Below are 14,176 nucleotides of genomic sequence, written 5' to 3'. Positions count from 1 at the left end.
ATTTATTGAAGACAATTGCTAACCACTATACCAATTGGTTTGGACAAAATCAGTGAATAGACTACAGTCTCCTCTTGTCAATGAATGTTTTGATATTGAGTAAAAACAGACTAAACATAGTAACACACGATTCTTGTGGCTTATCACAGTGCTAATGAAATAAGAACACAATCTTAGAATATAATTCTCTGCTTATGAAAATCCTACAGGGAGTATGGTGGGTGGGGATATAATTAGGTCAATAACTACATTTTTTAAATGCTCCCTTTAAGTATTACTTCCCCCTAAGACATTAATTTAATCTGTACAGATGTTATTGAAATCACACTACTTAAATCTGAAATGTTTAATTCTAAAATGGGTAATTATTTTATAGCAAAAAATAATTCTGGACAAGGAGTTAACTGACTTGGCTTGGAATCCTTGTTCTATCCCTTAAAGAGCTCTGTGACATTGGATAAATCACTTCAAATATCAGTCCCCAATCTCTTCATTTGAAAAGTAGGCATGATATTAAATTAATTCACAGTGTTGGTACAAAGATCGAAGGATACAAAAATGTATCTTAACCTAAAAGCACTACTCTAATAGAAACTGAAATTCATTATCAATTAAAATAAAGCAACTCTGAAATAAAACCACACACACACACACACACACTTATTAGCTACACTTACTATGTTCTGCAAAGGACTAAGTTCTGGTTACAAAAGACCTCGAAACATAAATGGATTAATAATTTCATTGTTGGAATAACAATACTACTAACAAGAAAATATGGGTAAATCTGATCTCAAAATAGCAACAGATTTGGATTCAGGAAATAAAAACCACCAAAAGACAAATAAATCAATCTACCTCAAACTGAAGCATTTTATATTGAAAAGCCGTGTAGGAGATCAAAAACAAATCCAACTGTCTAAACGAGTAACTCAAGGTTAAATACTCTACATATAAGTGCTTACAAATCAAGAATATCAATTTCAAAGTAGGTAAGAAATGGAAATGAAAATGAAATAAATATAAGTAGGAAATAAACATGTAATGCTCGATTTAATTGGTAAGGACAAAGAGGCATCAAAAATTTAAAATATGGTGACATTTTCACCTATCAAATTACCAAGGATTTGTTTGTATGGCTGTTGTAAAACAGACAGCATCATATATTTCTGAAATTATGAGGTGGTACAGTCTTTCTGAGAAGAGCCTTACCAAATCCCATTCGCAAGAACAACATATTCCAACAATAGCCAAAAACTTGATAAAGATTTGGATAAAATTTATTAATAAAAATGTTGAGACAAAGTAAAGGTCCAAAGTAAAGAAGTAGTTTAAAAATATATTGACAAAATGGAATATGAGGCAAAACATCATAAAATATATAATAAAATAAAAACCAATATTAAATAATATGATAAATACAGTAAAAACAAGTATTACCAATAATACTATAATAATATTTAGTGATTTAGGAATGGGTTCCCAGAAAAGTATGAAAAAGAATAAAAATTATACTTCCATATACATGCATGGGGGAAAAAGAAACAAAAACAAAAACAAGAAACGGAAACCCTTTTAGGAGTAACACTGACCAGTTCATCTAAACCAACCAGGCACAGTAATAAGAGCTACTGAAGATGGCTGCCAACCCTGAGGTACCAAGAAACAGGACTTGGGTTAAGGTGAGTAGATGAACAAAAAGGCACTCGGCCCAGGAGAATAACAGAAATTCTGTCTGCTTTGTGGGAACAATCTAAAAATATACAATTTCTCACCCTGAGAACCAAAGAGAAGATATCAAGATTTCTATAATCTTACTGGTTCAGAGCTACCAGACTGTAGACGTAGGTGAACATGGAGATGGGCCAGTTTTTTCAAAGACTGCATGTATTTCTGCACCCTACACGGCAGTTCCCTTATCACAGCTAAGATACACTTCCCCTGGGTGATGTGTGCCATAACACATTCATTCAATAAGAGATATTTTGCTCAAGCAAAATATTCCTATATATTGCATACATTTTTCCTAATCCCCACCTTTCCCAATTCATAATTACCTTTTTGCTGTTCGTTCCAAATTCTCCCCCACCCCCAACTTAGTCCAAGTTTCTTCCCAGTATCTCCCATGGCTGACACTTGGCTGTTGAGTTAACCTTGACATGCTGAAAGGTAGACGGATGAACTATTTTTCTGAAAATAAACTTTCTATAAAAGAAACAAATGGTACCTGTGGCACCAAGGTGCTATAGTAGAAAATTCCAAAATTAACTTTTTCCACATAATTTATTTAAATAACAAAGTTAATCTGTTTACACTATGGAGTCTTAAATATTCACTATATAAAATCTCGTGAGTTCCTGTCTTTGTAGTGTTCTTCACAGTATTCTCCCCACTTGGAATGCTCTTCTATCTGCTCTGCCTCTCCTTTATCGGGATCAAGAGCTCCCTCCTTTTAAAGTCTCCCCTAACAGAAGACACAGCATAAACTGTATCAGGAAACTATCAAAAGACTCGATTCAAAGACACGACAACAAGTTTTATGCTTGTATAAATTATGTGCATAAGATCCCAAAATTCACACTAACAAATGTGAAATTTTTCAAAGAGAAGTAACTTATTGCCAGAGATGAGGAGCATTGAAGCAGAGGAGACTGAGATGACCCACACATGCAATCCTTGTACACTGAGTCTTGATAAAAAGGCAGAGAGAAGGGCGGGCACATCTCTATTCCTCAGACTTAACATAATTTCTAATAGCCCAAGGATTTTTGAAATGGTAAATGAATATTACCTTCAACTTAGAAGTCACCAGCTCCATTAGCCCGTAACAAGACAGTCTGTCCTTTGAAACTCTGAAGCCAGACAATGACTTCTCTCCAGCTATGAAGAGTCCTAGAGGGCATCTTCTTCCAACAGAAGGCTGCTTTATCTATATTTAAAATCTGTTGTTTAGTGCTGCCACCTCCATCAATGATCTTAGCTAGATCTTCTGCATAACTTGCTGCAGCTTCTATATCAGCACTTGCTGCTTTACCTCCCACTTCTGTGTTAGGGGAACAATAGCTTCTTTCCTCTGGTAACTGTAAACTTTCCTCCACATCTTCCTCACCTCTTAGCCTTCATAGAATTGAAGAGAGTTGGGGCCTTGCTCTGGATTATGCTTTGGCTTAAGGGAATGTTGAGACTGGTTTGATCTTCTTTCCAGACCACTAAAACTTTCTCCATATGAGCAACAAAAGCTGTTTCACTTTCTTATCATCTATGTGTTCACTAAAGTAGCACTTTCAATTTACTTCAAGAACTTTTTTTTTTTTGCATTCACGACTTGGCTAACTGGCACAAGAGGCCGAGATTTTGGTCTATCTAAACTTTTGATATGCCTTCCACATTAAGCTTAATCATTTCTATCTTTTGATTTAATATGAAGAAATGTGCAACTTTTCATTTCACTTGAACATATAGAGGCCGTTGTAGGATTATTAATTGGTTAATTTCAAAATTTTTGTGTCTCAGGGAATAGGGAGGCCTGATGAGAGGGGGAAAGACGGAGAAGGGTCAGTTGGTGGAGCAGTCAGAAAACATAACATTCCTTAAGTTCATCGTCTGGAGTGGGCATGATTCATGGCACTCCAATTACAATAACACACATCAAACAGTTATAAAAATATCAAAGATCACTGATTACAGATCACCATAACAGATATAATAAAAAAAACTTGAAATATTGTGAGAATTAACAAAATGTGACACAGACACATGAAGTGAGCACATACTGTTGGAAAAATGGTGCTGATAGACTTGTGGGAAACAGGGTTTCCACAACCCTTTAATTTATAAAAAATACAGGCCGGGGCGGTGGCTCACACTTGTAATACCAACACTTTGGGAGGCTGAGGGGGGTGGAACACAAAATTAGGAGATCGAGACCATCCTGGCTAACAAGGTGAAATCCCATCTCTACTAAAAATACAAAAACAAAATCAGCCGGGCGTGGTGGCGGGCACCTGTAGTCCCAGCTACTCGAGAGGCTGAGGCGGGAGAATGGCATGAACCCAGGAGGTGGAGCGGGCAGTGAGCGAGACTGCGCCACTGCACTCCAGCCTGGGCGACAGAACAAGACTCCATCTAACATAACATAACATAACATAACATAACATAACATAACATAACATAATATAACATAACATAACATTAAAATAAAATAAAATGCAGTATCTACAAAGCTCAATAAAACAAGGTATTCCTATATGCCAGACTCATGTAAGTCCTTCAACATTTCATACATTTACTTGGGTATTTTGCAAAGGTATTGAAAGCTGTTCCAGTATTTCCAAAATACTAAAGTGAAACTCAATTCGTATGTTGTACGAGTATTGTTAAGCTAGCTAGTGTATTTTACTGTTTATCAAAAGAGGAGTTTCTATGTTTATAGCTGACCTTCTGAAATTCTTGTAACTTATTATCTCCATACCTTGAATTTTTCTCTACTTGAGTTCAACAATCACGTTACTACCTTCATCCTTCTAAAAGGGGAGCTAATCCTAGCAGGTTGAATGGGTTTGACAGCTTTCCCTGGTCTTTTAAGATAAATTCCAAATGCCTACGTATGGCACAGGTCAAGGCCTCTTGACTGTCTAGCCACATCCAAAGTATCTAGACTCTTTCCCTGAATTCTCTATCCCAAATGAATGAAATCATACTCATCTTTAAAGGATGTACTCTAATATTAGTCATGAGGCATTTTCTGGGCCTGACAATGAGAACTAATCATTTGTTTGATGTGCTCTCAGCAATTTTGTGCAGGTCTGAATTATCACACATAGCAATTAGGAATAATTACAATTTATATAGGTATTAGTCTCTCAGAATATCAAGTCTTACACCTTTCTCCTCTTTTTCTCCCAAAATGCATCTGCATGTGTCAAATTCTATTTAAACAACATAATGATATAATGCTACTTAAGGAAGAGCTACATGTTTAAAATTTCACTTGGGAATGTTGGAACTGGGAGAGATTTTTAGGATCACGCAGCCCAGTGTTTCCTTTTATATATTTTTACTACATTCCTTAAGTGTGACATGTTACATCAAAACACTGTACCCTTAAGATATGAACATATAATTAATGCAAATTTCATGAAATAATCCTCATTATATAAACTGTATTCTGATATTTGCTATTCTCTTTCATAAATGATGACCGTAACCCACTAAATATTGTGCTTAGAAACTGATAATGGGTTGTAAATCACAATTTGAAAAGCACTGATTTAGTCTAAACTTTTGAATTAAAAAACTGGAACCAAGGATAATTATGTGGATTCCTCAAGTTTCTTAAACTAGTTCATGTTAGGCACTATATTGAAAGACACTGATCAAACTACCTGCGTGGCTGTTCTGCACATTCTCAATACATATTTTGTATATTATATCAATTAGTTCAGTAAGAAATTTGAAGCTTCAAGTGACACTCAGAGCTCTCTTCTCACCAAAGTAGTAATTCTTCTCAAATCATATTTAGTATCAGTTATGAATTTACTTACAATATTCCATATTAAACATACAACAAAATATATTAGGAATGTCTATCTTTACCTAATTACACTAGGGGGCACCTTTTAATATCTCTAGACATCAGGCCTAAGTGCATCTTTCAGAGAAAATGTGTCACATTCCTGGAATTTCAGAGCTATGGTCTTCTAATCCATTACCAGTTTTCTACCAAGGGATTACCCTCTTGTTTTTCTTACATTAATTATATATAGAATCCTCAGGCAGATATTCTGACGGAAAGAATGTAAACGAACTAAGCAGACACTATTTTAATTTAAAAGAGTACATGAAAACACTCTATTTTAAATAGAAATCCAATAAACGTTTAAAACTATTTTTATTTGAAAGGTTTTGTTTAAATAAAAACCATAGGCTGAAAAGCCTATCATATTTTATTATTTATTAATGCTGAATAAGTAGTCAACTTAGAGTTACATCTGCAAAGGTAAAAAGCATTTCAGGAATATTTGGGAAGAAAAAAACATAAAATACAAAATTACCTAATAGTTAACTCACTCTAAGAAGGTGAACTTTTGCTTTCTGGCAAAGAATTATCTGATTACAATCACATTTTTAAAACTGTAATTTGGACAATATAAAAGGTATACCAGCCGGGCACTATGGCTCAGACCTGTAATCCCAGCACTTTGAGAGGCCAAGACGGACGATCATGAGGTCAGGAGATCGAGACTATCCTGGCCAACGTGTTGAAACCCTATCTCTACTAAAATACAAAAAATTAGCCGGGCATGGTGGTGCGTGCCTGTAGTCCCAGGTACGTGGGAGGCTGAGGCAGGGGAATCGCTTGAACCTGGGCAGCAGAGATTGCAGTGAGCTGAGATCGTACCACTGCACTCCAGCCTATATTCAGTCAACACATAATCCCAGGTGATGAGAGCAAGACTTGGTCTCCCCTCCCAAAAAAAGTGTACCATTAAGTAACTGCAAAGAAATAACATGTGTATATCTAAAATGATACAGTGAAATACAAATCAGGTATAAATTATTTAAAGCTGCTTTCAACAAAAAAGATAAAATTCACTTGTTACAACCATGCTGCTTTGAAGATACCCAGGGGGTCACTGTTACTAAGTTACTAGTGAATATTGATTACCGTCACCCAATATAAGATCCAGTTAATTTCAGTCAACTGTTATCTAAGTGACCTGTCTAAAGTATCAAAAAACTGTATGTTAAGCCTAATTCGTCACAATTTTGGAGTAAAATCAGTTTGAGATTATTTCAGCGTACACATAAACAACAGTAACAGGGTGCTCAAATTTGGAAAAGACAGACTTCATGGAAATCTCAACCCTTAACTAAATCACAGAATGAGGTTTTCAAGTAGTAAATAATAAATCGCAATGAATCCTCAATCTGGTTGTCAAGGTAACTACTTTGCCTCTGCCATAATTGCTGTGATCCCCATCTTGCCCTTTTTGACACCAAGCCTTATCATGCATTCTGGTTAGAGACTGAGAAACTAGCTTTTCTGTTCCTCTCAGGCAGTCATGTAACATGCATTGAGCTTGACTGAACAGGGCCGTGTGATGACACAAATGCTGAATTCAAGGCCTTTCCTTTTCTATCTGTGAGCAGTAATTAACTAAGTAAGAGCAGTATATTCTTGTCAAGCCCTAGATAAGAAATGGAACCAAGGTGCTTTGGCAGGCCTTAGCAGCTGTGTTTATGGGAAGTTTCTAATTTATTAATTTATCATCAGAAGACTTGTTTTTGAACCAGTAATCACTAATGTCTAAACATTTTTTTAATTCCTCTGAATTTAATGTTTAAACATTTTTTTTTAATTCCTCTGAAAATAGAAATGGGACATCAGGTTAGAAGAGTCATATATAAAATAAACACAAATATTTACACTAATATGTTACAGCTAACATTTATAAATCAAATATTACAAGCATAACAGTAAAGACATTGCCAAATAGATGTTACCAGCTAAAAACAGTTTTCCTTCATTTTCCCCTCCCTACTTCTATTTATTCATATTGGTCATTTTCCAAATAATAACTATTATAAAATAAAATCAATAAATAAACTGGCAATTTTATGTCTCTAACTCCATACGCTGTTTCCATTGCTTTATATTAATTATTTTTACTTCCTTAACTAATCCATTAAAGACACTTGTTTTCCAACATAATTCTATTTGTTTTCAAAAGTACTCCTTTAGTTAATTTTGTTATATGTTATTTTGGAACACTCTTTTACAAATCACTCAATTAAAAATTTATCTCTACTCACCTCAACTACTATATAATATACGCAATATTACCAATATAGTTTTCATTCTATCAGTCTATATCAAAAATCAAAATTATCTTCTTCATCAGCAGGAGGGGCCATGATTCTATATACTCATTATTTGTTTTATTTACTTAAACTCAGTATGGGGTCACATTCATATCAGGTTCCTCTAGAGCTGGTCACTTACCTAGCATATTTATAAGCCTATCTCCCCATCTATACAGAAAATGGCCCTGATTATGTCATAAGAGTTTCCAAATGTTACATGAAAGAGCAGATATATAGTGTTTTGCTTTGTTCAATATATGTTTAGTCAGAAAGAATTCAATACCATTTTTGCTTTCAACATCATTAGCAATTTTCCGATTTTCAATTTAAAAATAAAATACCAATTTTAGAACAAGAGAGCAGAAAGTCTGGTAGAAGTTTAGTTTAAAAAAATCAACAGTATCTTTTAGGAAACTATATTCAGTCAACACATAATCCCAGGCAGAAAGAAGTAGCAAGATTCTTTAAAAATCATTCATTAGCATAGGTCATTCTTATGGGCTGGGCAAAAAGGAAGGCAGTTTGCCATGGGCGTGGTGGCTCGTGCCTGTAATTCCAGTACTTTGGGATTACAAAGCTTGAGCTCAGGAGTTCAAGACCTGCCTGGGTAATGTGGCAAAACCCCGTCTCTACAAAAAGTACAAAAATTACTTGGGAGTTGTCGCACGTGCCTATAGTCCCGGCTATTCTGGGGGTTGAGGCGGGAGGATCACTTGAGCCCAGGAGATCAAGGCTGAAGGGAACCAAACCACTGCACTCTAGCCTGGGTGACAAAGTAAGACATGTATCTCAAAAAAAAAAAAAAAAAAAAAAAAAAAGCCAGTTTCATATGAAAACAAAGAAACATTTATTCTTAAGAATCCACAACACTTGAGTGTACAAAAAACTGGCAACTAAGGACTTTTCCTCTTAATATTTGCAGCACATCAATATTATGGCTACAATTCTGATCTCAAAAATACCATGTATCTTAACTTTTAACACTGATAAAGGAAGACAGTAATAATTATAAAAATCTAGACAAGAGTGTTAGAAACAGAAAAACAATATAGTTGAACTAATACTAGGAAGATGAGGATGAAAAACAAAAGTTCTGTGCAGTATCAGGAGAGAACCCAGGGTAGCTTACTGGCTTATAAAGTAACCAGGGCATAAAAAATCTCATGGTATGAAATTTATTGCTTAAATATCTTTCCCCCATTTTTATTTTATTTTAAATAAATGGATTCACTTATATTCTCTTTCAGAATTAGTAACTACAAAGTGTCTTGGAAATAGGAGGAGGATTTTCTTCAAGAATCTACATCAAAGCAATAGTCAAAGCTTCATTATCCATGCAAGTAGATGTGAGAAGAACATGATCACAAATGTTCCTACTGGCCTGTGTTAATTTGCCATTTACACTGAATGTTAATATCTGATTTTCATGGTTCAAATAATAACAAAGTGTTTTTTGTAGCACTTTAGTGCTCAAGTAATGTTAGAATGTTGTAATTTTTTAAAAATTCTCTGCTTATGTTCTGTCATATAAAATACACTATACTGAAAATAAACTGCATCACTTCTCAGACTAAAGAAACATACCCCCAAAATCCTTTCTCTCCCAATGAAACAAACCATACCTTAACTGGGGAAGTTAATTATATGCCTGGGTTTCACAAACCAACTGCTGTTGCCAGCTGCATTCTAAATAAGAGTAAATAGAGACAGTTTGAGCTGTCAACAAAAGACATAATTAAGTAGGAAAAATGCTGTCAATAAAACATAGCTACACTTAAAACTTTAGAAAACAAATAGGGCCAACCAGATTTGGACTGTATTGTATAGTCAATACATTCTTAACCACTAAGTAATTGGGTCAAGTAAAAGTAATCTGGAAAGGCTAAGGTCTTCAAACATATACATGGCAAAATAAGATTTTGTTCAAATATAGGTTAAAAGAGATTGTACAGCCTTTTTCAACTAGGGTTCCACAAGAAAATAAAGCCCCACATACAATTATTTGAGGGCTATTTCCCAATTCTGCTGAATTCTAGAAGCATTAGAGAAATGATTCATTACATACAATGAATGTGTTAGGTCTTAATTATCTACCAGAACTGGTTGAGAGGGGATTGTGGAACATCTTATGAACTACAAAAACTGACTGCATATTTTTCAGTTTGAAACATGTCATGGATACAAAAGGCATTCCATCCCTCACTCTTCTAACCATAATGTTAATGTGTATGTTCTTCAAACTGCTTTCACATTTACTGTGTCATTATCCATCTAAACAGCTCCAGTTATCTGGACACAATTTGCAGAAAGCAGATTTTTTACTGCTTAAAAAAAGGTTTTTTACTCTAGTTTCTAAGATAAAATTAATTTTTACTCTGCTGAATACCAAAAGATCCTAACTATGTGGGACATTTAAATTATTAGTAGTATATTTGGCATAAACTAAATTATACAATAGGTCTGCTAGAAAGCACTATCTCTTAGTTACGGTAGAAAACAGTAAATTCTGCAAACTTCTAACGATTAAGGGGAAAAAAACCACATCCGTAGCACCAAGCTGATTTTTTAATGTTTAACCAACTTTTACATTTCTAATTGGAACATATTATGAATCATCATTTCTCTATGTCCACATTTTTCCTCAGATACTTAATATCAAGAAACAAATTGTACAAATTCTATATAATCTATAGACTTTTATAGTACATCTATCTTGGCATACCAGGAAAGAAGAGAGGCCCATTAAAAAGAGAGACTCAGGGGCCGGGCGCGGTGGCTCACGTCTGTAATCCCAGCACTTTGGGAGGCCAAGACAGGCAGATCACGAGGTCAGAAGATAGAGACCACCCTGGCTAACACGGTGAAACCCCGTCTCTACTAAAAATACAAAAATTAGCCAGGCGCGGTGGTGGGTGCCTGTAGTCCCAGCTACATGGGAGGCTGAGGCAGGAGAATGGCGTGAACCCGGGAGGCAGAGCTTGCAGTGAGTGGAGATCGCGCCACTGTACTCCAGCCTGGGCGACAGAGCGAGACTCCATCTCAAAAAAAAAAAAAAGATACACTCAGGAAAAAAGGAGGGATGGCATGTGATTTCTAGCAAGTTTCACACTCAGTGAAAGGAAATGGAGAAAAGGAAAAAACAAATTAATCCAGTATTCACTGAGCACCACTTAGGTGTTCTAACATTCTTAGAAGATTTGGGGAAAGACTAAACAAAATATTGTGTTCACCTTGTATACTCTGAGGTCTACGGGGGAAGCAAGAAACAGATGGAAACATCACCAATCCATACAAGGAAGGATATATAAGTAAATATTCAATTATGTGGTGCAGACTGTAAGTGGTGTAGGAACTGAGAGTAAAGCAAGACTAATGAGAACTGGAGTTGTAAAATATATTATGAAGGAAGGCAGATCTCAGCTTACCCTGGCAGGATGAGCAGAAATAACAGAGAGGATAACCATGAGCAAGAACATAAGGGCAGGTTTCTTTCTTTTTTCAGTACTATTTGTAACAACTTGAAAATAAAAGCATTTTGATTAAACGATTTCAAACGTGAACATGGGATTAATATTTGAAGTACTCAGTGAATTAATGCCTTACCAAAAATATATATACAAAAAGTTCTAGCAAAATTTTTGAGTCCCAGATCTACCAATTCCCCTACCATTCATAACAATATATAATTTCACACTTCTGCATACAAACCTGTTTATCCTATATTATGCAATATGAGTATACTGGCATTTCAAACAAATACAGGAAGAAATGGGGTGGGATGAGGAATAACACCACAATGTTTAAGATAAATATTCCACTTCGCTGGTTAAAGTAGGGATTTGAGAGGGAAGGACAAAAAGATATTGATAGAGGCAGGGGACACCCAAATGCCTAGGCAGATAGGGAAAGACTCTCAGTTAAGAAAGAACTTAAGGCTGACTTAATTTTTCATCTCTGTACAAATTAGAAAAGGTTGTCTCACATATTTCACCCTTAAGAAGAGAAAAAATGTCCAACTATGTGAGAACTCCAAAAACAGATGGAGTATCTGAGGCAAATAATATGCTAGAAAGCATTCCAGTAAGGGCTCCTATAAGAATATTCAAATGATCAGTCTTTGAAAAAGGCAACACAGCAGGACATTGCTTTAGATACAGTGAGATAACCAGAAGAATTATAATTTCCATTGTTCAGATGAGGATCCAAAATACAACTTATTTATTGAGGATCCAAAATCCAATTTATTTATTTATTTATTTATTATTTATTTAAAATGTCTCACTTTGTCACCCAGATTGGAGCGCAGTGACAAGATCTTGGCTCACTGCAACCTCTGCCTCCTGGATTCAAGTGATTCTTGTGCCTCAGCCACCTGAGTAGCAGGGATTACAGGTGAGTGCCACCACGCCCGGTTAATTTTTGTAATTTTAATAGAGACACGGTTTCACCACATTGGCCAGGCTGGTCTCAAACTCCTTGCCCTCAGGACTCCTGGCCTCAAGTTATTGGCCCACCTTGGCCTCCCAAAGTGCTAGGATTACAGGTGTGAGCCACCGCGCCAAGCCCATACAACACATTTAAACGACCTTTTTTTTTGTTTTTGTTTTTGTTTTTAAGCTTCCACGTCAGTGTTTTACTGAGACCAGCATTGGGGCATATGAGACACAAGGAATCCAGCTCTGTTCCCTAGAAGCCATCCACAAGGTTTTCCTTGTAGACGTCATCACTCTAGACAATCTGGGTCCTCTTGTCCCGGTGGCAACCCTTAGGGCTGTTCTGGACAGCAAGGGAGCCCCAGACAGACTTGCCAGTAGAGGCATCCAGCATGGGCTGTTTCCCGGCTATGTTGACTTTGAGCTGTACAGACTCCACCTGGGTCCCGTTGAGCTCAGCAACCGCCTGATCTGCTGACTCCATCTTTTCATAGGTGACGAAGGCACAGTTTCTGGGTGAGTCCATGGAGAGGTCAATGATGTTTCCAAAAGGAGAGAAGGCCCCACAGAGAAGGACAGGCATCAAGTCTTCTCCATATACATAGAGAGTATTCCCTTTCCTAGGGGCTCGCCGTTCAAGGAATGAGTTCGACCTGCGGAAAGGACCCTCTCGGTCTCGGTCTCAATGCCGCTCCGGATCCCAATCCCTGTCCGGTTCCCGGTCTCGATCTCGATCCCGATCCCGATCCCGATCCCAATCCCTGTCCCGTTGCCGGTCTCGATCTCGATCCCGATCCCTGTCCTGCCCTCGGTCTCTATCTCGATCCCGGTCTCGATCCTGCTCCCGATCTCGGTCTCTGTCCCGGTTCCTCTCATGGTTGCGGCTTCGGGGAGGGGAGGCTGAGGAGTGGCCACCACTGCGTTCTTCAGAGCCCCAGTCAAAGCTTCGAGGGGACCATCACCAGCCCCTGGGCCCTCTGCCTCTTCTCCATCTGGCCCTAGTTCTCGAAGTCGATCACTAGAAGACACAAAGCTTTCATACAGAGATTTCCTCTAGGGACGTCTGGATGACTCTCGCTGGTTCAGCAGATACGCTCCTCTGGAACGGCTGGAAAGTGGGGACTGGTCCCTTCTCGGGGTCCTTTAACTTCCCCTCAAGGGTTTGAGAACGCTTGAAGCCTGAGTTCTTGGTCTCAGCCTTGATGGCACTGATGGCTCCCGACTTCACCAGCTGCTTTGCCTGCTCTATTGCTGTGGCTGTGTCCACGACAGGCTGCTCTGATAGTGAGCGTTTGACACCGCCTTGGCTGGTTGTGCTGCTGCTACTTTGCTTCTTCAGAGTCAGCAGTGCCTTTTTCTTTTTCTTGAGTTTGTTGAATTTCTTCTGCAGAGCCTCCTCTTCCTCGCTCAGTCCGGAAGCCACCAACATGGTGGCTCCTGAGGGGGCGGCCACTGCAGGCCCCACGGTCTCCGGCCGCGCCCGCGCTGGCCGCTGATAGCGGGCTCACAACGATGACCTAAACGACCTGTTTTTGTTCACAGTGCTAGTAATTAGAAGGAATGCAAATCGAATTCTGATATTTTATATTTTGGTTTCTATTATCACTTGATTTTTTCAGAAGAATAAATAATATTATAAAGAATAGTCATTATAATAACTTCCTTCTTTCTCATTATAAATCTACTTGGCTCACTTAGGCAAATACTTTTTTTTAATTGATCACCAACCAAATAGCTATAACACTTCAAAAAAAGGACTTAAGAGCTGTCTAAGCCAACTTACTAATGTTCTAGTTGGGGAAATGATCTAAGTGACTGCCCAAAGATACACAGCAATTCAGTGACAGAGAAAGTTCAAAACAAATAATTTAAACTGT

General features: G+C 37.3%; 1 protein-coding gene and 1 pseudogene across 26 annotated transcripts in view; both read right to left on the bottom strand.

The window, feature by feature from the left end:
* Positions 1–14,176, bottom strand: part of ADGRL2 (adhesion G protein-coupled receptor L2) — a 684,558-nt gene that overhangs the window by 101,298 nt on the left and 569,084 nt on the right. The gene's annotated exons all lie outside the window — the stretch shown is intronic.
* Positions 1,474–14,176, bottom strand: part of LOC126942822 (negative elongation factor E-like) — a 31,632-nt pseudogene continuing 18,929 nt past the window's right edge. The window contains exon 1 of the transcript XR_007721616.1: positions 1,474–14,176. This exon is cut by the window's right edge and continues 18,929 nt beyond it. The product of XR_007721616.1 is annotated as a negative elongation factor E-like (transcript).

Source organism: Macaca thibetana, chromosome 1 (genome assembly GCF_024542745.1).
Source record: "Macaca thibetana thibetana isolate TM-01 chromosome 1, ASM2454274v1, whole genome shotgun sequence".
Taxonomy (NCBI): domain Eukaryota; kingdom Metazoa; phylum Chordata; class Mammalia; order Primates; family Cercopithecidae; genus Macaca; species Macaca thibetana.
This window is presented reverse-complemented; position numbering and strand designations above follow the sequence as displayed.